Source organism: Protopterus annectens, chromosome 8.part1 (assembly GCF_019279795.1).
Source record: "Protopterus annectens isolate FY-2018-M chromosome 8.part1, PAN1.0, whole genome shotgun sequence".
NCBI classification, from domain to species: Eukaryota; Metazoa; Chordata; order Ceratodontiformes; family Protopteridae; genus Protopterus; species Protopterus annectens.
In genome coordinates this window covers 486,376,158-486,402,109 of record NC_056742.1, presented here as the reverse complement: position 1 = coordinate 486,402,109, position 25,952 = coordinate 486,376,158, and the positions used below count along the sequence as shown (strand labels likewise).

General features: G+C 37.1%; 1 protein-coding gene across 1 annotated transcript in view; it reads right to left on the bottom strand.

Moving 5' to 3' along the window:
• Window positions 1-25,952, bottom strand: part of RBL2 (RB transcriptional corepressor like 2) — a 910,854-nt gene that overhangs the window by 458,934 nt on the left and 425,968 nt on the right. The gene's annotated exons all lie outside the window — the stretch shown is intronic.

The following is a 25,952-nucleotide window of genomic DNA, read 5'->3' as shown; positions in this document are numbered from 1 at the left end:
TATATTTATTTTAGATATTTGGGATGTATCTAGAATATTTGGTGTAAAAGCTATAGGGAAAATAAGAAAAATCCAAGAATTAATATTTGGTATTTTGTTTATATATGTTTTGAACACTGAAAATGTAGAGCTTATATAGTTTGATGGCAATTTATTGATATTATTCCTTTTCCCTAAAAAATAATCTTTTAACATCCATATAAGGGGTGATGATATTATTGTTAAGTTGTCCTGTATATGATTGTAATTAACTTCTATGTAAATCTGCTCATGGGCTTGTTTCTATATAGGTGTGTATGAATTATTTAACCATAGTGTTATATTTTTAATAACAGATGAGGTAATATATAAATCAATATCCAGTAAATTAATTCCACTGTCTTCCCAATTTGGTAAATGTTTATTTAAGGCTATACGGGGTTTATCTGGAAACCACAGAAAATTTAAAATTACTTTATTGTATCTTTGAATAATATATTTGGGAGGTGGCAATGAACATTTTTGTATTAAGTATAACATTTTGGGAAATATGATTACTTTAATAAGATATAATCTGTCTTTTGTTGAAAAGATGTATTTATTCCAGTAACCAATTGATTGTTCTATTTTATCTAGTACTTTATTATAGTTAAATATTAAAGAATCTGTTAATTCATTGAGTAGATTTATTCCCAGATATAATAATTTATTTTCTGTTACTATATATTTGGAAAATCTTTTGTTTATATTCTTTTTTACAGTTGCATGGTATAATTTTTGTTTTATTTTCATTACATTTTAAGCCTGAACTATTTTGAAATTTATTCATGGAGATAAATAGAGCATTTAAAGACTCAATGGCATCTGATAGAGTTAATAATATGTCATCAGCAAAGAGTTGGATTTTAAGGTTTAACATTTTATTTATACAAATGCCCTTTATGTTAATGTTTGATCTGACTTGATTTGCAAAGGGTTCTATGAGTAAAATAACAATGGTGATAATATCTAATGACATTTAAATCTAGGACTCTATCTTTGCTATTTGCTATAGTCTATTAATTTTATTTTTATTTTAATATTAGTATTTCTTTTTTCTATAAAAGCCTGTTTGATCTTTTGTGAATTAAGAAAGGAAGAAAGTGTTTAATCCATAAACATTCTACAGTCTATACTGAGTAATGATATTGGCTATATGAGAGGAACTGCCTCTCATCTTTATCTGGTTGATAAAATTGGATATCAATGAAATATTTCCAGAGGGTGGAATGTCCAAATCTTTTTTGCTATATCATATACTTTTAATAGTAAGGAAATGGCTTGATTGGGTATTAATTTATACATTAATTTAGACTTTAACTCTGTCATATTGATTGGTTTTAGTATAATATATATTTTTGTTTGTGTTAATTTAATATGAATATATTTTCTAAAGTATTTTGTTATATCCTTAGTAGGTGTATCTTGAGTGTTTATGGAATTGTCAATGTTAAATTGAGTTATTAGCATTGGCAGCACATACATTCTATCTATTCTTGAGTTAGTTTTATATCTATGAGAATAAAATGTGATGATTAATAAGTTTGTAGTTACCTATCCCCCCTTAGGGTTTAAATAAAGCTAACTGGGTGGAGGCAACAAGATCAAAATTTAGACACCTCCGTTATCTAAGCGATTGCTTATAATGTTATTTGATTGAATGTTTTGTTGTTAACATTATCAATTTTCATAGTGACTTTGTATAATCAAAAGACACAGCACAAAGGTAAAACTACTGTTCATTTGACCACATTTTCCAACACAAACACATACTATCTCTTACAGCTTAGACTGGCATTTAATCAGTGAGTTTATCTGCTGTCAATATGTATTGAAAATACAAATTTGGGTTACATAACATCAGTAATTTAATCTTATAATTGAGTACAATTTTTGGATTTAAACATCTGCAATTTCTTATTATAGCTGCACCACTGAGGTTGTACTTATGCTTAGAAAATAGCCACTAATTGTTCTATTTATGTTTGGTGATATTGTGTTCTTGTGTACTGTGTTTCAGTGTGTGTGTGTGTGTGTGTGTGTGTGTGTGTGTGTGTGTGTGAGTATGTATATGTTTATATATTTTTGCTTTTATTGATAATAAAAAAAAACTTTTGTGTACTGTAGTGATGCTTGTCATGCTGGCATATTATATTATTTTGTTAACCAGGTAAACCCCCTAGGTATATAACTGATTTTAGGGTGACCCAGGAGGGTGTCTGGTTATATGATTTGTTTTGAGTCGCACAGCAGGGAACTACACGCTGAGGGAATAAAACTCTGTCAATACAAAGTTTTATTCCACTATTTTCTAAGTAACATTACATTTCTGATAAAAAAGTCCTCACTATCCTGGATGATATCTAGGACTTACAGGTCATTAAAGATTGCTGTCAGGAATGGTGCTTCTCATACTCTATCCTAATCAGTGTGATGAAGACGCATTAGTTTGTATCTCAGCCTTCTTATATAAAACATGAGTAAAATTAAATCTGCATACATTTAGATGAAGCACAAGTATTACTTGCATTTTATTAAAAGGAATTTGGGTTCTTGTATCTTTAAAAGTGAATGGTGCTTATTTCCTGAACAGACGTCAATTAGTTAAGGTCAGGGGATGATGTAAATAAGTAAATGCGACAAGCAATAAGGAACTAGAGTGTCTAGAGATATTCATGGGTGTTTAATTGTCTCGAGAGCTAAGCGGGAAAAGGTATGGGTTTTTCTCTTTTTTTTTTTTTTTCCTTTCCCTGTCACGCTTCATGAGAAGATCATATAGTGTACATGCGAGCACTCTACTCTGCCAAAAAGAGATTAGCACCAACTAAGCCTGCATTTTAAACATAAGATGCTGTATCTCTCAACGAGAGAAAAGGCAACAGAACACCAAAGTCATTTAAAGGCATCTCTCAACTCCGGACGTCCGGAGCCATAACACAGTCGACTCACAGCCGCAAAATATCAGTGACAACATACTTCTGCACTGTATTAGATTTAACACAAGCATATGGGTCAAAGACAGAACACCTTTTAATGCCATCTAAATTAGTCTTATGAAATGTTTAAACTGAAATACTTCATTTCAAAACAGCACATTCCAGTTCAGCATTACTATTGACCCAATCAGGGACATTTTTAACTCATAAAAAGCAATGTTGTTACGAATGAAACTAATAAAATATATAGCAGCTGTTATTATATCTATTAAGCAATGTAATCATATACTGGTTAAAGTATTATAAGCTTGTAGCCGCAAAATATCAGTGACAACATACTCCTGCACTGTATTACATTAACACGAGCATATGGGTCAAGGACAGAACACCTTTTAAGACTATCTAAAATAGTCTCATGAAATGTTTAAACTGAAATACTTCATTTCAAAAACAAAAACATCACATTCCCATTCAGCATTACTATTTACGCAATCAGGGACATTTTTAATTCATAAAAAGCAATGTTGATAGTGATGTAACTAATAACAAAGTATATAGCTGCTATTATTTTAGCTATTAAGCAATGTAACCATATACTGGTTAAAGTGTTATAAACGAATGAAGACTTTATATATAAAAAAAAAAGAACAAAGTAAAAAGAAAAAAAAATTATACTTGAGAACATATTTGAGAACATTTTTATGTGTTGATTATTCTGATTAGAAATATAAAATTACTGAATAATAAAGTAATGTTTAAATTGTGCTTAATATATTAATGTGATCTGAGATAAATGCATTTAAATTAATGTTAACTTTGAGAATTAAAGTATAATTGAAAACAGTACCTGTTTCAGATTGACTTGAAGACAGAAAGAACTTTTATTTTGTTGTTAGTATTATTATTTAAACTTTTACAGAATATACCATTTGTTAGATTATTTGTCCTTTAGTTTTTTTTTTTTGCTCAACAGTTTTCCAGTTATTTACTTCAGCATTTCTCTTTGGTGTATTAATTGACCAGTCCATAGATTCTTCATGTGTTAGGATGTTATTGTTGGTAAGGTATTTTATTGCTGAATCTACTGTTTCGAAGACTTTTATTCCATTTGGTAGAAAAACTCTGTCTTGCTGGGAATAAAAGATGGGTTTTCAATTGCTTCTTTTTCAAGGTTTTTATTATTGGTAGAAATTATTTTCTTTTTGATACCACCTTTGTAGAATAATCATTGTCAAATCTTATTAATGAATCATTGTATTTGATGGGAGAATTTGCCCAAGCATTTTTTAATATAAGATCTTTATCTTGTATAGAAAAAAGTCTTACAATTCTGGATCTTGGCTCGTTTTTACTTGGAGAAGAAGCATTTCCAGAAGCTGCTAGTGATCTATGCGCACATTCTATACCAAATGAAAGAGCTTCAGATATTTTTGTTACATCTGGTATCCAAGTGGTAAGAAAGTTTATCATATTGTCCCCTTCAGATTTTTCTGGTAGACCATATATCCTGATATTATTTCTTCTTGTTCGATTTTCCATGTCATCAAGCTTTTCTAGTAAATATGTATTCTGTTGAAGTAGAATTTAGTTTGTTGTTCTTCTATTTGGACTCTAGTGTCAATGTCATTCAATGCCTGTTCAATAAGTGATATCTGTTCTTTCTACTGAGTAAACATTTCTTGAAGCTGTTCTAGTTGTTGTGAGCACTTTTCTTTAAAAGTATCTATTTTATTGTCCATCTTGTCAATTTTTATTGTAAGTTCCTGTATATTTGTAATGAGAGATTGCAGGTCTTTTTTGAGAGAAGAGTCTTGTGCTGAATTCCTTAGAAGGCTCATGGTGTGCAGCTGATATTGTTGCTGATTTTCCAGTAATTAATTTGACAGGAATTATTCAAATTCTGACAGATGCTCAAAGTTATTAGAAGTAAGTTAGTAATAAATATTTCTTCAAATTAAATGTTATTTTGTGAAATTCCTGTCAGAAATTGAATTGAGGTAAGCGAGCTGAAATAAAGAGCAGCTATCAGTTCAGCATCCTAGCCACGCCCCGCCTGTCACATTTTTTGAACCCCGAAGGGCAATGATCCTTGTGATCCTTATCTTTAGACATTCTTAAACACCAAGACAAATGAAAATAACAGTATTACTACAATAAGTGTAAAGAGAAGAAAAGTTTTTTTTTAAAACAGTCACACACACACACACAGGAATGGAAGGCCCTCAAACTTAAACGGGCACTACAACCCTCTAACTTAAACGGGCCGTACAGTCTAAGGGGGGAATAGGGTTGAAAACTTTCAAAAAACAGTCACACAATAAAGAAGAAACTATCAATATATATATAAAGATAGATAAAGGAGTAGAAAAAGGACTAAATATAGCAAAACATTATTTTATTTAGCCAACAAGCCAGTAAGACACAACCTCAAAGCTTTCGCGGCAAACGAGATCTGGGGAACTGCCGTGAGGGACCATGGGATAGGGGCTAGCCTCGGGCCAGTAAAAGCTCTCCAGCTTTAGTATCGGCTGGGTCAGAGCTGAATATCGGCTCCGAACCCATCCAGCAAGAATTACGGCGAGATAGGACTACATAACATTGTTTATTCTTTGTTATTGACAAGCTACCCAAGAAGGATTTTGGGGGGAGATTTCAAAACCTTACCTGAAGTCAGGGAATGTCTGTGGCAGCTATGCCTGGATGCATCTAATGCACCAGGCATCAATGAAAGTATTTCCACAGCCTGTGTATTAAAACTCAAATCTCAGTTTATTTAATGCACATCACATTTTCACAATACACTTCCAGATCACCCATTTTTATTATAGAATCTTAATATGTAACAGTTTTACATTTTTCAACAAGTTTGATATTATTTATTCAATAAGTTTACTCATGTATTTATTTATGCTGTTTAACTATGTACAAGGGTTTGAACTGAATTAATTTGGATGTTGGAGGGTTAATTTTTAATTGTATTAAGGTACTCATGTGATTCATTGTTTAGGTTTTTAAGTGATTATTGTTGCACTGTTTACTGCCTCTGATGAAGCCCAATGGTGGGTGAAAGCACTTAGTCAGTTTTGTTTTTTGCACTAAAGCTGATGTCTCTTCTGGCACGGGTCTGCTTATTTTACCAGTGTTACTTTTGCAATTTTATAGCCATAGAAGACATGACTTGCTTCTTGGAATGCAACTTACTACTTTAAAGCATTCATCTAGTTTGCTGGATGTCATAAACCGATGCTCTAAGGACCTCCAGGATTAAGTCCGGAGTTTCACAGTACTAGCATGGACATATCTTGTTATCAGATAATTCTGATACCATAACACAAAAGGGACATTAAGCACAGAATAATGAGCAGTAAAGATTTACAGACATCTTCATGCTTTGAAACTCTATGACATATATGATTACTATATGAGTCAGAATCGCCTCCTAACAGTATCTCCATCGCTGTTACAAAGTCCAGTTTATCATCATCCATGCTGTACTAAAAAAAATCTGCTCACAATATGGGCAACATAGAGGAATCAGGGATTTTTGTTTTCTTTTCTCATTGGATTTTAATTTGTCAATACAAGCTGATAAACCTTTTGTAGAAGTCAATATTTCATTCAAAATCCTGCCTGGCACAGTTAGTTGCTGGAACTCATACTAAAGTCACCTTTTGTTAGGAATGAACATTCCCACTGTCTTCATAAAACTCGGGTGAGAACATTATGGAATAGAACTGCTTTCTTGATCAAGGGGATTTTGAGTTTGCTTCCTTGTAAGTGTTGATAATCTCCTTGTGTCTTTGTGGAAAGTCATTGTTTCTCTTTTTTCTTCAACAATGTATTTGCACGTTTTGTGTACCACTTACATTGACAGTAATTCTTCTGGAATAAGGGCAGACTTACACTGACAGCAACTCTTTTGGAATCTGGCCCATGGTTTCCTATCCTATAAGAAACCTTGCTTTTGCTTATAAACAACTAATCATACCAATAAACTACAAAGTAAAAACATTTACTACATGTAAACATGTAGCTTTTTGTTCTGACTTCTCATTTACAGTGTAATCTTTATTTAGCATTTGACTGTGGTGCTGTTTGGCTGTGCACATTTTGGTCACTTTGTTTTTACTTGTTCAGTTAAGGGTTCAGTCCTGGGTCCTCTCCTGTTTGGTATCGACTTCTCTGAAGTACAGGCTAACACAGAAGGTCTTTGGCTAACTAAATTCGCAGATGACTGCAAACTAGGAGCCATAATCGAAACTCCTAACGATGTGGACATCCTACAAAAGGGCCTCACTGAGACAGATGCCATGCTTACGCTTTTGAACGAAACCTCCACCTACAAACCCATTAACCACTTAGAACTTACTAAAATTATTTATAAAGTACACCAAGATCTTTATGAATATTTAATGTGTAAGCAGATAGATTATGATTTGTACCAATACTTTTTCATTGAAAAACCTCGGACACCATACATAAAAGGTTTACCGAAAATACACAAGAGCCTGTACCCACCCCCAATGAGACCTATAGTAGTGGGACAAGGCTGGGTCACTGAAACACTGTCAGTCTTTTTAGAGAAGAAACTTAGACCCTTGGTTAGTGAGACCACATCTATTTTGAAGGATACCTATGAGTTGCTTGAGTGTATAAGCAAGTACTCCCATGCAAATATGGATGAACTGATGTTTGTGACTTTGGACGTAAAAAACTTGTTCACTGCCATACCCAATGATTTTGGCCTAGAAGCTCTGAGGAACATCATAAACCAGAGCCAGAGGTTCAACACTAATGAAGAAGGGCTGTTATGTGACATCATGGAATTAGTTTTGACTAACAATGTTTTTAAATTCAGGGACCAGTTGTATTTACAGCAGTGGGGGGTTGCCATGGGCACCAATTTAGTGATGTTGTATTGGGAGCAGAGGTTCTTGTTTAAACATGACAGCTTTAAAAAGGTGAGCCTTTATAAACGGTTTGTGGATGACGTTCTTTTATTTTGGCATGGAAGTAGACTTGAGCTTCTCACCTTCATAGAACAGTTAGAATCTACTACTGATTTTCTGAGTTTTACAACAAGTCATGATACACATAGTATAGACTTTTTAGATGTGAAGCTATATAAGAATACAGATCACAAGATTGAGACTACTATTTACAGAAAGGGATGCTGGAGGAACACCTTACTTCAGTTTAATAGTATGCATCCTAGATACGTATTTGACAGCATATTGAAGTGCCAATTCATTAGAATCAAGAGGCTATGTCACAATAGTGCTGAACTCATTGAACAGAGCAATTTTTTAGAACAGTGTTTTTTGAACAGAGGCTATGATGAAGAAAAGGTCAAGAAGGTCAAGAACCAGATCTTATTTAATGAACAAACAACTTCTAATGGAGATCATAACAGAATATCTGGACATCATGGCAAGAAGTCCTTTGACAATTCATGAGTGAGAATTAATCTCAGATATACTAATGACATTCATCATATCAAAGACATAATTTCTAGTAACTGGCACATCCTTTTGACTGATCAACGGTTAGCAGCATTAGTGGGCCCTACACCGTCTTACACTTTTCGTAACAGCAAGAACCTTAGTAGGCTTTTATGTATAGAGTCGAACATGGTCAGCAAGGACATAAGCATTAATAAGATCATGAGGAAAGGAACCTTCTCTTGCAATAAGTGCAGCATGTGCACTTTGATCACCAAAGTTCAAGAATTTGAACATCCAATTTTGAACTATAGGTTTGAACCTCATCAAACTGCCACATGTGAAAGTAAGAATCTCGTTTATTTGGCCACCTGCCAGAGATGCACAGCGTTCTATGTAGGAATGACTACTAGGACCTTGAGAGAGAGGGTGCTGGAACATACTTTAGACATTAAAAAGGTTGATACCAAGAATGCTCTAGCCAAACACATCTCCAAAAACTCAACACATTCATTTGTATTTAGAGTTTTACAAACACTTCTACCCAATTCTAGAGATGGAGACAATTTTAATGATTTAGAATTAGTAGAACTCTCTTGGATTTTTAAACTCAAAGCTCACTATGAACCAGGGCTTAATCAATATGTCAGCATCAGGGCTCCTTTGAAAGGACGCAGTGCCAAGTGACTCCTCAATAACATTTGATGTTGAATGTTGAGTATATAGGTACATCATCTATATTCTTTAGTGTAGGAAATGTTCATATTTAGATTTTGGCGAGCATTTCATATATTGTTTTTTATACATATCCTAGACACATACATAATGTTTAAGTCAGACAGGCTCATTTGCTTCATTTGTCCAGTTGAAACATTTTAGCCAGATAGGTTTTGATCTACCCCCTTCTATGTATTCATAGGTTAGAAGTATACATGTTTATATCTTTATATCTTTATTATTATTATATGTTTTTTTAATGACGCATACTTATTATGCCATTTTCAACCGTCACTATTTTACAAGCATACAGAGTTTGACTTTACCCATGAGGTTTGTTCCTGCACATGAGATTAAGTCATCTTGGTTTAGTTGCTTTGAAGAAATTATGCACAGATATTTACAGTGTTTATTTGACATTACTGTTTAATAATAAGTGTATTATATAGAGGGATCTGTTTTTATCAATGTTTATTTATTTATTTACCTACATATTTATTCATCGACAGTCATGTTTTATACATTTTTATATATTTAACTATACAACAGTTCATATAAATTAACATATTTATACATATTTATGTTTACATATTTATATATATTTTTACATTGACTTATATTTATATACAGACTCACCTTTATATTTATATTTATATCTATATTGATATTTATACTTCAAGCCTTCATTACTATTGATGGTTCATTTAATAAGTGTTAGATTTCATTGAATGTAATAATATCCTACCCATGTTTTAGAAGACCAGATACTAGAATATCCATTTCGCTTATTATTACTTTTGCACATACATAACATGTTTACAGGATACATCTGATGCATGGCTTTTAGAGTTTATACGTATACTCATATTTACATGAGAAATATATACTAAAGCAGTATAGGACATATTGTGGTTTTTAAGTGTCATTGTTGTTTAATAACTTTTTAAGATTTTTGACTGTTTATTTTTGTCCATGTAGAATTTTTATTTGTTTGATTTTGCTTTTAGCTACAGGTTGCAGTATCTAGTAGTGCACTGTCTCTGTTCTTAATTGAATGATTCTAAACACACGCTTGCAATTAGAATGATTAGATTAATTAACTGAATAATTGTTTTAGAATTGCCTATATATACATTTGAATTTTGAACAGTTAGTTGTAAGGATCTGAAGAAGCGTGTCTAAGTACACGTGAAAGCGCTTGTCTGTCTATATTAAACACTTCTTCCATTTATTGTGGTGGTCAGCTTCCAATTTATTTCTGCATATTTGCTTTTTTGGTTTTTGGAGCAGACCTTTGGGCTACAGCGAGGGTGTGTTTCTGGACTCACTGAGACAGATGCCTGGTGTCAAAGACATGGTCTCAAGCTCAATGCCAAAAAGTGCATTGTCATCCCCTTTGATAAAAACTCTGTACCCATGAACTACCACATAGGCGGTAGTCTATTTAACACGGAAAGTTTGATAAGAGACCTTGGGACACAGGTGGACAGTAGTCTCTCCTTTGATAATCACATCGCTACAGTGGTCAGGAAATCCTTCTACGTGGCACACCTCATCACAAAAGGTTTCTCATCCAGAAAAAAAGAGGTCATTGTTCCACTCTACTCATCACTCATTAGACCCATTATAGAGTACAACGCCCCTTTTGGTATGTACCTCACAAGACATCTACAACAACTGGAAAGGCAGCAAAAATACCTCACAAAGAGGATTACTGGCCTCAAACAGATGCCTTACGAAGACAGTCTCAAAAAACTCCAGCTTTACTCCATCATATATCGCCTACTCAGAGGCGATCTCTGCCTAACATACAAAGCTATGTCAAACCCAGAGCTGTTGGACATGCTCCACTTAAAGAAATCCCAATCCCTCCGAGCTACACGCTCTAGGGACCTAAACCTTGTCACCACAATAAACAGAACATGCTGGAGGGATAGATTCCTGTCCCAGAGATTTCCCATACTCTGGAACAGACTACCTATGTCAAACAGAGCTCCTCATTAACACTCTTCAAGAAAATTCTTGATGACTGAATGGGTAATAGGAAATTCACCCCGGGGATCACTTCTGTGGTTCTGCTTGACAGGGGCACAGGAAAATAATTTTCTTGGGTGGCGAAAGCCAGGGTACCTTTTTGGCTAGGCTTGTATAGGCCCTAGGGCCAATAGCCTAGTACCTACCTATGAACCTAATAGTTTGCCACTAAAATCATTGAGATAAGGTGGCTAGGCTACGGCAGCTTCTGTATAATTCTACCAGCTATCACAAGACATCTTCCCTTTATTTGTTCTCCCATACCAACTGCAGTGTATGCCTGTCAATTCACAGCAACAAAATGGAAATGCATTACTGTGGATATTATTTATTTCATCCTCTTCCACTAAAAGCATTGCAGTTAACTTTCTTTTTTTTTGGGGGGGGGGGGGTGGGACTGGGTGCAAAACAGTACATTAAAATCAATGTTCTCTCTTCGGTTTCAGCCCAACCTGAACTGAGTTTTGGAATCTGAAAACTATGTGTAGCTTGTAAAACAGACCCCGTATAACCATTCCAATTTACAAAACCTTAGTTCACTTTCATTTTAGGAGACTATTGGAAGGCAGATTTTGTGTGAAAGTACAGGGCACTAGTTGTTTAATGATCACTGTTATATCTTAGGATAAGTATTAAACGAACACTAAAGTGAGCAATTTGGGGAGATCCCAGTGCACAAGTTTCCAGGCCACAATTTGACTACAGTGGTTTACGCAATCAGAAGGGGTACATTCAACATAGACAGTACGTCTGCAAAAAGAGCTAATGTTAGTTCTTAAAACATTTTGCAAACACAATGAAAGAATGACCCATATTTTCCATTATTACAATTTTACCGCATTGTCACATGGAATTTGCTGTGTGTGCTAGCCCTCCTGCAGCCCCTGAGGTCATTTACTTTTGAAATACCCATACCCCACTATGATTAAATAGAATGTTTCTCACTTTACAGTAAATTCTATTAATACAGTACCAATAACAGCATGTGTGCCTTTATACCTAGTAATTCTATGCCACGAATGTCTTTTGTGTAACTGTTACAAGTAGTATTATGTGGATTTCAATATGCTAATTAGGTGTACCTGACTGTCCCTGATTTTAAGGTCCTTTGTCACTTAATCATTCATCTGGATGTTGAGTAGTAATGGTTAAGGCTTTAATTTCTGTTGTGACTTGGAAAGCCTTTCACTTTATTTTTTATTTGCCTTTCCCTTGCAAAAAAATCTCTACTGCTGTTTGGATCCTCCATACTCTTGTCCACTGAAACATTTGGGAGTGTGTCTGGGTACTATGTGGCTACTTTACTGTATTTTCTTGACTTGCTCTGTGCATGCTTGCAAGACTTTTTCTATCATCTATACCTTCCCTTTCATAATATTCATTTTCCATCTGTGTTTCCTTGTACTTAGGGCCACATATTTTAGCTCTGGCTCTTCCTCCTCCATGTTTTTTGACAATCCATGTTCTTTTATAACCCCTGATCCCTCTGCTCTTCCATCAACATCTGTTTCCTAGCTTTATTTGCCTGAAATTCAGGCACTTTGTACTGGAATCAGTTTTAAAAATTGTAGCCTTTTTTTTTTGGAAACAAATATGAAAAATTCCTGCCAAATGCCATTTTTTATTTGACTGAAACTTACCACAATGGGACTACAATGGTGAAAAGTACAGCTGGATAAGTAAACTTACAATAACAGTAGATGTTTGAATGATCACTGCTGCAGTAGCCTTAGGTACATTGGTTATATATAGAGCCAATGAAATATAACTGCCAGCCAGCTTACAAAGTTTAAGGACTGACTCATCATAATGGATTGGAAACCAAAAATTCATCTCTGATTTGGCACCTATGTCTCTGATGCAAACAGGCAACCTGTAAATGGTTCATCTCCCAGGCCCATGCTTACACTTATCAAGGGTATCAGAACTCATCAGAGATTTGGGATGCATGGTTAGGTTTAAAAAGGCCCTTGTCGTTGCTAGCCTAGTAAACACTTATGAACCTATAAGAGCCTGCAATTCAGATACCCTTTTGCAGAAATCACTGCAATCAGAAAAACTGTTTCCATGTTAAGAACCTCAAGTCAGTCAGGTTAGCTAGTTGAAACGAAAGATGTGTTGGCTTCTCTAACACAAACCTAAGATCATAAGGAGAGGTCACAACTTTTCTTGGAGGCCTCTTATGCAAAACCCCTTTCAAAAACATTCTGGCATGAGACTACACTGAAAGAGGAGGATCCATGGGCAGACATGCTGAAATATTTGATAAATGAACCTTAACAGAGGGATAAGAAAGGCCACAGAATAATAACTCACACAAATATTGTAAAACCAGAGTACAACTAGCCCTAAACGAGTTATGTTGTTGGCACCAACTAGAAAACCTTTCCCATTTACTACTACATGATTTTCTAGTAGCAGGCTCTCGTCTCCATGAGTACCTGCTGCACATCATTGGTAAACAGGTGCCTAAAAGGAATTAAGACAATATAGTCCAGGCAGTCAACTGAAGTTGATGTTAGGGTGCATCAAACTCCACTGTTCTGGTCTGAGTAGGTCCAGTCTGTGGAGGAAGCTTGTGGTAATTGACCCAGGCCACTTCCAAAAGAAGAGAAAACCACAGCTGTCTGGGCCAGAAGGGAGTCACCACAATGTTCTTTGGGGATTCCTTTTGTATCTTCAGAAGTACCCTGAATATTAGCGGAAAGGGTAGAAAAGCATACAGGTACATTCCTGTCTAAGGAAAAGAAAAGTCATCTGTATTCCAGGGCTTCTTGTATGGAATCCTGAAACAGAAGCTTTCCAGTTGATTGTTCAGGGAACAGGAGAAAGAAGTCTACTTGAGGAACTCCCTAGAGATGGATCAAATCTTGGAAGATCACTTGATCTAGTTTCCATTCATGAGGGTTTGCCCTGGTCCTGTTCAGCTTGTTTACCACACAAATGTGCTCTGATGGAATGTAGAAAGCCTGTAGAGTCAGACTGAACCATGAAGCTATATCCCGAGCTAACATGACTAGTCTGCAAAGTGGGTATGACCTGATTCTCCCTTGCTTGCTGATATACCACATGACTGTGGTATTTTCTGTAACCACTTGAATAGGTCTTAGGGACCAAAGATGGTTCAGAGACATAAGTGCCTTGTTCATGGCAAGCATCTCCTTGATATTTATGTGCTTGCATCTGTCCTTAGTGACCCCACACTCCTGTGCTTTTATCCCTCCTGAAACTGCTCCCCAAGCAAAGTCCTAGGTGTCTGTGGTGACTGACTGCTTTGGAGTAGGGAGGGAGAAGGGCAGACTTGGATTTAAGGATATCTCTGGTCTCCATCAAAATGATTTCTCTCTAACAAATTCAAGCACTGGGATTTGAAAAGATAAAACCTGTTGGTACCAGGACAAAAGAGATTTTAGATATCACTGTACGTTTCCCATGTGGAGTCTTGCCAGGGGTATCATGGGAATCATAGATGCCATGAGACGCACAATCCTGAAGTATTCCCACACAGTGACCAAAGTCTGAGAGGAAAATCTTAGAAATATATCCAGATCCATTTCTTCCTGTGGAGGAAACTTTCTTTAAACTGAGATGTCTAGTTGACATCCCACAAACGCAGTCAATCCTGCGTGAAGGAATCAAGAATGACCTTTAATGTTTTCTTGGAATCCTAGCTTGTGTAATAGATCTGTCTCCCAGCAGAGAGATTCCTGAAACTTTGAAAAAGAAAATGCAAAGATAAGCAAGTTGTCTAAATATGTAAGAAAAAGTGGATACCCTGTAGATTGCATTGAGGTATAACTGGAGCTAGACAGTTTGAGAACACTCTTGGTGCAGTGAACAGTCTAATGGGTAAGACAGAGAATTTATAGTGTGATCCAGACACACTAAACCTTGAGAAACATCTGAAATCTGGATGAAGAGGGATGTGATGCTAAGCATCTTTTAAGTTCAGGGTTACCAGGAAACTTAAGAGAGGAAGATGAAATAACAGGTTATGAATTGAAATCGTTCTGAATTTGGGCACTATCATAAACAGGTTTAGGAAAGAAAGATCTAGAAATGGTCTCCAAGCAGTTTCTTTCTTTGGCAGTAGAACATCCTTAAATAAAAATCTTCCCCACCTGTGAAGAAGGATCTGGTTCTATCACTCAGTGGGGCCGCATCTGATAAAAAACTGGAGGAAAGAAAAAAAATGATCTTGAGGATGAGGAATAACTCCCTAGAGAGGAGCAATTTCTCCACACTGCCATCTGTACCCTTGATTAATGATTTTCAGAAACCATTTGTCTAAAAACTATCTATTGCCAAAGACATGAACTGAGATTCAGATTTTCTGGAAGAAAAAGGGGGCTAGCATGGGAGGGGCTCATAAGGTCTCTTGAGCCATTCAGACTTGTTGCACTGTCCTTGGTTTTGTGAGTATTGAGACTTCTTTTTTGGAACCTCCTTGCCATTTCTTTTTAAATGTCTGTTTACCTGTATTTTATTGAGCCGGTTTATTCTGGGATTTTTTTTTTGTCAAAACTGGACGAGAAGATGGAAAATCATTTGGAAAATATGGAAAAGGATGGCTGAATAATCTTAACAGATCTTCGGGATCAGATTGCCCCTTTCATCACACTTTCTGACCATCTCTGCAACAGAGAGGCCAGCACTAAATCTCTATCCAAGGATGAATTTTAAATCTCATTTTTAACATCATCTATAAGATTCTGAGAATGCAGCCATGCAAACCTCCTCAAAACAATACCAGTAGCCATAGTCCTGAAAGAAATATCGGAGTCATACAAACACTGTAAATGAGTAGTGACCAGTGCAATAGAAAAAACATTTTTCCTCACAAGAAGAAACTACAGATAAAACATTCCGTATACTTTCAATGAGCCTGATAATTCACAATTTTGAAAATCAAAGATGCAGATGCACTTTTTTTTTATACTAATCAAGAATGTTTCCATCCTTATCAGAAACAGTAGGATTGGGATTAACTAAGTGATTAGCAGCAGTGGAATAAATGAAAGCTATAGTTAATGCGTCAGGTTTGGGAATAGTGTATGTGATAACAGGAGGTACTGCCAACCATGACAGGAGAAGTAGGGCAGTGGATGTATAACTGATGCTTAGCTAGCTGGAATTTTGTAAATAATTATGTCATTTGTATATCAAACTGATTTGTGTGCAGATGCTTGCGCTGAAAATATGTGTGTGAGGTTTGCTTGTGTTAAAATGTATCAACAGTGTGCCCTGCTGGAAGGAAAAATATATATGTATTATTATAACTGAATTAAATGTATACATTGTAACAACGCATACTGGAAGGGAAGAGGTTAATCCACCTGACTTTGAAAAATGTTCCTGAAATTAAATTACTTTATGAGTTGAGCCATAAAGATGTTATCCCACAGTTCTGAAGGGAGCCAGAGACACAATGTCTGTACTGGAGAATAGGTTGTAGCTCTTATAGGAAGAGTGGAATGGATTTATGGTTTTATGACTTCCAGCAGCTGCACTACATCTGAGCAAAGCTCTATCTGTGTGTATGGCAACACATAGGTGCTAAAATCCTGTCATCTTCTACTGATGGAGATAGTGTGGGAGTCAGATGACCAGATGTGATGTCACTGTGAAATCAACTCTGAAATCATATTTAGATATTAGTAGGAAATTGCTCTCAGCATTCTGCATTCTGTCTTGGATCTGACAATAAGGACCACTCACCTACATTACCTTGCCTTGCTCTATTCAGTAATTAGGAAGAGTAATTCTTTAGATTAGTAAGGAATAGATAGTAATTTATTTATTTAATATTTGTTTACCAGGAAAGTCCGACTTGGAACAAAGCCAATTTTCGGCAGAGGCCTGGGGAGAAACACTCCAAACATATGTATTTGTAACATGGGAGGAAACCGGAGCACCCGGAGGAAACCCACATGAACGCAGGAAGGACATGCAGACTCCACAAAGGCGGCACCCCAGCCAAAAATCAAACTGAAGAACCTCTTGCTGCGAGGCGACAAAGCTACCGCTGCACAGTGCGCAGTCTATAAGTAAGATTAGCTAAATATTGTTTTTTTATAACTCTGGTGTTTACTGTAAATAGATATTTAGTATTTTTCTTGTTCTTTTATTATTAAATATTTTCATTGTGGCTGCTCCTTTTTAGAAAATATTTAAGCTCTGAGAGTACTTGCATATATTTGGTGATAACTGTGGCCACTTCTGAAAGCTTTGCTGTTTGGTCAACATTACCATTTGTATTAATATTAATTTCGCTCAGTATAATTAGCTACCCTTGTAAGACCCTTAAAGTAGCTGGCAGGGGTTCTGGTGGCAGTGATAACTACCTTATAGTCTGGGCAGAAGGGGTCACAGCAGGTGGATCTGTGCCAGCCTTTCCCAGGTGTGTGTGTGTGTGTGTGTGTGTGTGTGTGTGTGTGTGTGTGTGTGTGTGTGTGTGTGTGTGTGTGTGTCTGTAAATCAAATCTCAAAGAGTGTGTGTGTCAGCTGCTTGGAGCAGGGGCACAGAAAAAGCACTGATTTCCCAGAGAGGGTATGGGAAAACGTAGCTTGGAACCCCAGCTAAGGACTCAACTCTAAGCTGTGTCAGTAGAGAGTTTTATTGGGAGGTCTCTACAGATATAGAGAGGAACCAGCCCCCAGACTGAGCGTATTCCCTGGGTACTCTTAAGGGAAATTGTGCTTGATGCATACAGGTCTTCGTCTGGAAATACTGAGTGTATCCATTTGTATTCCAAGTGAACATCCCTCTCCAGTGTCAGTGGTGGGAATTCAAGCTCTTTGATTACTGGCCTACAGTGGGGATGTCACAGTGTATAAAAATGTAAAAGATTTCCGATCTGCCTTTTTACAGACAACTGACTGACTATCAGGAAAATTGCAGGCAGTAACACACACATCTTCTAAAGCAGACAGAATTGGAGCAGTGAATGTCAGTTCTGTAAAATCCTTCTTTAACAACTCAAAGTATTTTCTGAGGGACTGAGACACCTCACTGTTCTCCCACTGAAAACACTGGCACATTCTAGAAACAGTCTCAAGAGAAAGAGAAACTCAACAGGGAGAAATCACAGACTAAGCTCCTTTGAGTTTGAATCAGAAATCTGAGGAAAAATCCTGTATCCGTTCCTGCATCTTCCAGCTCCGATTCAACATCTTGCATCTCTTCAAGAAAAGATGTATCCCTCTTACTTTTACCAGAAGCTTCTTTACAAGAAAGATCAACAGCCTGAATTACATCCTGAGACAGACCCAGTAAACCACTTCTATCCAAAGATATTTGAGGAGAGATAGATACATGGTTGGTTTTCTAATTCTTTTTGACAAGAAAAAATGGGGCCAGCAGTGTTACTAACAGCAGCAGCTTCCCCAGGCATGGGCGCAACAATGTTTCATCTATGGATTGGCCAAAACACAAGAATGCTTTCTACACTCCACAACTACAGTGTCCTAAAAGACTGAAAGTTGCCCTTTTTGTTCTTTACAAAAAAAAAAAAAAGAACAATAAGAAGAAATGTTTCTGTTCCATCTAGTGATTGGCCAAAACACAAGGCAGGTTATTGGAATGCTCTAAGATGACCAATGCTTAGTTGGAGTTGCTAGTTTATGTGAGATAAATGCTTGAACCAGACCCTCCTTCCCAGATGCATGTGCTTACAAACTGAACAGTAAAATGAAAATAGAAACGAACGCTTCTTGCAATATTAAAGCCGTGCAGTCATTCAAATAACTAACTGTGTAATTAATTTCTACTGTTAGTAGAATACCCTCCCCAGCCGCTAAGAAAAATACTTAACATTTAGAAAGCATCTGCAACCTCAGCACGGTTAATAGGGTAACTTTTTTTTATACAACCCTTTAAGGTGAACAAAAAAAAATGCTACAGTGAAATAGTGTTGACTTCTCTTACCAATTCACACTTTTCCTTCATAGCAAACTTGATTTTTTAAGGCACTGACTGTTTTGTGTATACTCAAACAGATTAACTGCTGAAAATTTGGCAAGTGTAAGCCACTGCGATCTCACACCCTCAATTCATCAGCCACCCCCCTGATCCCTGCAATCTGAACACTCACTAACACACCCAGAATACCTACCTAACACCTCCCATTTAAATAGCAACACATTACCACTAACATCCAAACCCTTTCAACTTCCACCTCCAAATAACAAAAAAACACTGCACTCTTCCTTCCGCCACAAAATTCATACTTCCAAATCAACTTTCTTATCTCCAATTCAACCATAAAAGGACTAGCCAGCATTAAAGAAATATATGTCTCACTCTAACCCTCTACTAACTAACCCATCACTTTCACTCCACAATAACTACAGCTGTTAAATCTTAACCACATTCAAAACTTTCATTCCTATAACATTTACACTATTTTGCTTCAATGTCTTCACCTTCTTAATATCACCAACAGTGTACAATGTTTAATACAACTACTCTTCAAAAAGCTACCTACCAATCCAACACAAAACCCTTAGTGGCACCCTACTTAATGCCAAAAGTATTAGAAACCAGTCAGATCAAATTAGTGCCCTTCTAACCAGTCACACACCAGATGTAGCTGGAATCACAGAATCCTGGCTAAAAGATGGCCACCCAACAATCACCTTTTTATTCCTGGGTACAAATACCTCTTTGATGCCCACCCAGATAAGAGGGCAGGTATTCTGGTAATGTTCCTCTACATATCTACCCTTCACTTCTCTGTAGTGACCCCAGCCAATACTACCTCAAACCACAAACCTTACTAGATGCTAGCCAAACTACTATATGCATCTGGCAACCACCTGCACCTAACCACAGCTCATCTCCCATCACTCCCATTCCTTAGTCAAATTCCAAACTCTAATACAAAACATTTTGCCTAACAGCACAAAACAAACATGCAATTACACTCAAGGATTTCAACCTAAACTGTCTAGGGTTCAACCTTCCAATATATACTGAATTCTAGCAGAACTTTACCTGATACAGTACGGGAACCTACCAGAACAAACTAAATAACTAACCACCACACTCTCAGTGACTTCAAAATCACCTCACACTTAGCTAAAATCACCTCCATTACCACAACCCCATTCCACCTTCAGTGACCACTGTCCTATAACCTTCCACATTCAAAACTTCAAAGTTGCCCCCCCCCCCCCAAAAGCTAACCTCCTTTAAATTTAAATTTTCAAACAATTTCTCTGAACTCCATTCTCACCTATCAACTACAGGCTGGTCTCTTATACTCCACCTCTGTGATGCAAACACAGCCACTAAACAGTTCACAGAACTTTTCTCCCTTCAAAACACTCACTTTCCCTTAATTACCAGATACTTCAAACATACTTGTACAGACTGGCTCACCAAAGAACTTTAAAACACTGATGTAACTTCATAATGAAGCATGGTAAAGCTGGAAACAAGACCCATCAATGTTAGCTAGAAAAAACTGCATCATTTTATGGGAATATCAGTAAACATGCAATTAAAAGATGCAAAGCTGTATACATATGTATATACATCATCCAGGAAAACCTCCATGTTACACTTACTCAAAACAGACTGGCAAGAAGGAAAAAACATAGCAGGAAGAGCCCCCTAAAGAAACTTCTACCCAGAGCTGCATACCTTGCCAATCCTACATCTTCTCTCTCTCTCTCTCTCCAGCAGATTTCCTCAATGAATTTTCCAACCTACCTTCACCCCTATCAAAATACCTCTCAAGCCTTCACACAGAAACAATCACCCCAGAATACATATCACCCTTTTACTTCATCAGAATAACATCTAAATAAATTATCTTGTTGCTGGAGCAAACACAACTTAATTCTCCTAGTGGGTCTCACAACCTCTGTCCATGATTCATACACCACTGCAGAAAATTTTTACTCACTTCTCCAGCCCACTTACCTTTTGCCTAGTTACAAACATGATACGGTCCATCTGAAAATCTACCCATGCCAGACAAGTGCCAAAAATTACAAAACCAGCCAGCATCAGTCATTTCTGACCAATCTCAATGCTACTCACAGTGGGCAAAATCCTAGAAAAACTTATTATTGAACAATTCCTAACCTACCTTGAAAAATACTTTCTCTTCTATGTCAGCTCACTTGACTTATCTCATTCAGAACTCTGTCCTCCCATATTGAAAACCCTGTATTTCTCCATCTGAGGTTCAAGACTGTCAAAGTTCAACAAATCCAACTATTAACACTCCTCCTTCTTCTATCCCAGGCTTCTTGTGGATGCTCTCCAATTACTCATTGGCCCTTTCCCTGTAGGGTGTCAAAACTGCATACAATATTAATGATGTGGTGTTGCCACCATGCAGTTCAGTTTGGTATAATCCCTTGATCCCTGGGGTTTATACCTACAATATACAACTCAGCAGTAAGATGCTGCCACTGCACTTACCTACTTATGCATGGTGGTCCAGAAATAGTGAGATGATCACTCTGATGTTATTTATGGCTATCATGTCTCCCAGCTTGACATTCTCCACCTTATATGTGACCTTCAGATTGCCATGTCCAAAAAAGTAGACTCTGCCACCTTTCTGCCAACTGCAGAAGATTTCCATTCGACTTTCCATGCTCTTCCACATCCAGAAATGTAGCCGTGCCTTCTGTACCCCGCATCATCCTCAAATAAGTACAACCTGTTGGCTACTCATCCTAACATATCGAAAATAATCATGCTAAACAATGGAGGCCCCAGCAATGACCCTGTGTTACTACAATGGTCATGTCACATGCCCTTTGACAGCCTTCCTAACCAAATTCCTAAGTCTCCACCTTAAGCCTCTTCATCTTATCAAGTGGTTCTATATTACATAGTCGAAGTTTTAAAACTTTGAACCTGACATGAGCGAACTCATATGAGCGAAGTTCGAAACACTGACTATAAAAAAAAAAAAAAAAAAAAACTTACCTTACCACTCTGAGCAGGGGGGGCAAGCCCCCCTGCACCCCTTTACTTAAATATACTAACTCCGAGAATGCACTTCAGTGCAGAATGGAAACATTTCCCATTCTGCGTGTGAAAAGCAGTTGACTTTCACCTTTGACCTTTCCAATATTTGATAATATGATGTCGACCATCTATGATTCGAACACTGGAACGGTCGCTCATCTAATATATACCCTATCAAGTAACCTAGGATGTCATACAAAGTCAAAACTCTTACTGAAGTCTAGGCAGACTGCATACACCACTATTCCCTTATCCAGATATGCCACTGCCCAGTCACTGAACTGCAAGATGAACAAATATCAGCTCTTAGGAGTGACAGCTGTAAAGATACAGGAGATTAAGCTCACTGTTTTTTTCTAAGACAAGACTGAAATTCTTATTTCAGGATCCTCTCCATCAACTTTCTCACCACAATTGTCAGCCTAAGCTGGCATATAGTACACTTCACAGATTCTGCTAACTTCCTTAAACAAAGACAAAACAAGGGCGGTCTTCCAGTCTTTCAGCACTTCTTTCTCTGCCAAACTCCCAGTGACTGGTTTTGCTAGGGCATTTGTAAAGTTCTCATATGAACCCTATAACATGTCATCATATACAATATGTCCATTTCTTTTCAACTCGCTCCCTGTCTACTAGGCCCTCCAGCCATCCTCCAAATACTTTCTTCTCATACCAAGGTATCTTCTTTCCCTTATTTTATTTCATAAACATTAATAAAACCATTCATTTAGTACTTTCATAATTTCCTTCACATATGAAGTATCCTTAACAGCCTTTTTAAGATTTACTCTCCCTCCCTTTTTTTTTGGAGGGGGGGTTGCCCCTACTAACAGCCAACTATAAGACCCTCCCTCGGTCAACTGAGTCACTTGATACCCACACATGAGAGTGAGGGCTAACCAAGAGGGGGGCTGTCATCAAGGCAGCCATCAGTGGTGTTCAGTTTTTTTCCACCCATTGTTCAGCCCTAAAATAAATGCACATGCCTAGTAATACAGACAAGGTTCAACATGCAATATTTGTCAGTGATAGTGTGTCACCCACTAACAAAAGTGATGTAATCATTCAACATTATCTCTGCTCCACTTGAAACCAGTACTCTCCTGGGGTCTCCAGTTCCCACCAGGGATTCAATCATGGAAATATGCTCTCTGGAGAAGCATTTCCATAACCTTCTCCCTAAACAGAGATGGGTCAACAAAGCTAATCACTTCTTTTCTTAAAAGCACCTGAGAAAATGTTTTTCTACATTTAACTTCCTAATCTAGCCTCTTCTCTTAACATATCTTATTTTTTTCCAAGGATGCTACAGTAAACCACAGAGCGCTGCAATAATCAGACCAAGGATGCTATAGTAACTCACCACCATTGCAATAATCAGACCAAATATGCTACAGTAAGTCACCACCACTGCAACAATCAGACCAGGGATGCTACAGTACATCACATAGCACTGCAATAATCTGGCCAAGGATGCTACAGTACATCACAGAGCACTGCAATAATCTGACCAAGGGTGCTACAGTAAGTCACCACCACTGCAATAATCAGATCAAAGATGCTACAAAGGATGCTACAGTAAACCATAGAGTGCTGCAATAATCAGACCAAGGATGCTGCAGTAACTCACCACCACTGCAATAATCAGACCAAATATGTTACAGTAAGTCACCACCACTGCAACAATCAGACCAGGGATGCTACAGTACATTATAGAGCACTGCAATAATCTGACCAAGGATGCTATATTAAGTCACCACCACTGCAATAATCAGATCAAAGATGCTACAAAGGATGCCACAGTAAACCACAGAGCGCTGCAATAATCAGACCAAGGATGCTACAGTAACTCACCACCACTGCAATAATCAGACCAAATATGCTACAGTAAGTCACCACCACTGCAACAATCAGACCAGGGATGCTACAGTACATCACAGAGCACTGCAATAATCTGACCAAGGATGCTACAGTACATCACAGAGCACTGCAATAATCAGACCAAGGATGCTACAGTAACTCACCGCCAATGCAATAATCAGACCAAATATGTTACAGTAAGTCACCACCACTGCAACAATCAGACCAGGGATGCTACAGTACATTACAGAGCACTGCAATAATCTGACCAAAGATGCTATATTAAGTCACCACCACTGCAATAATAAGATCAAGGATGCTACAAAGGATGCCACAGTAAACCACAGAGCGCTGCAATAATTAGACCAAGGATGCTACAGTAACTCACCACCACTGCAATAATCAGACCAAATATGCTACAGTAAGTCACCACCACTACAATAATCAGACCAAGGATGCTACATAAGTCACCACCACTGCAATAATCAGATCAAAGATGCTACAGTACATTACAGAGCATTGCAATAATCTGACCAAGGATGCTACAGTAAGTCACCACCACTGCAATAATCAGACCAAATATGCTACAGTAAGTCGCCACCACTGCAACAATCAGACCAGGGATGCTGCAGTAAGTCAGTACCACTGCAATAAATCAGACAAGGATGCTACAAGTAGGTCATTACCACTGCAATAATCAGACCAAGGATGCTACAGTAAGTCACCACCACTGCAACCATCAGACCAAGGATGCTACAGTAAGTCACAGAGTACTGCTAACATATTGTGTTCTCCACCCTCAAAGTGAGACCTGAAAAGTGCCCAAAGAAGCAATGTTTTAAAGAGGAATAGAGTTAATTGAAACACAAGTAACTATCGTTAACAAAAAAAAATGATGAGACCTTAAATGACGGTGACCTTAAACTTACTCCATCATGACCGAGATATCTCCAAACTGTATCAGCTAAAAATGCTGGAAAACAAGGGTAAAGAAAAGAAGTACTAAAAAAAACCCTGCTGGCAAATTTTAAATCTTGGTCCTAGTAGGAAATAGTTGGAGTCCCTGCAGACATTGACAGAGGCAACAATGCCTGGACAGTGATTTATGAGGCAACCTCAAGCAGATATCACAGAACTGTCATCAGTTCTTGTTCTTCTTGTGTTTGTTTCTCATCTGAATCAATATGCAATAGATGGCGGACAGCCCCAACATGACCCAACAATGTTAAGCTCCTTCTCCATTGCTTTAAGTTGCTGTTTAATCAGGAATTCTAAAGCCCCTTTGTGGGCTTCTGGCTCTAGGTGGCTAATCAAAATAATCTGATCAATAGTGCTTTGTCGAACTGCATGCTGCTGCAGTGAAGTTGTCAACACTATTTTTTTCAATAGAAATATTAAAGAAAAGTTGTCAACAGTGTTTTGAATGTCAAGTGAATTAACCAATCCCTAATTTCTTTCGTCAGTAAGGACCACCTCTGAATGGTCTGCAGACTGTAGTTGGTAATATGCTATAAATGCCCCTCCCACATTACATATCAATTAACTTTGTATTTTGTATTTTATTTTTGCTTTCTTTGAAGTCAGTGGACTGAATCAGTGTTCTGGTACAATGCATGTCGTGACTATATTTTTGGCAGGAATGTTTTCAGTACCTTCCTGCAAACCAATGAGCCTAGAAAATCCAGCACATGACCACTCACTGCAGATTTTACAACTGTGCTCAAAGGAAAAAAATAACACTTGCAGAAGGAGATTATCATACACTTGTACATAATAAGCCATTAGAATATCTGAACAAGCTAAGTTGAGAAAATAAAACAATAATGACACTTTGTCATTGTAATGAAGTAATATATTTCTCTGAAGAGTATGGTGGACAATGAATAACAGCATTCCAGCTATAGATATACAGACCTACAAGTGACTACACTGACTTTGATGCAAAAATAATGA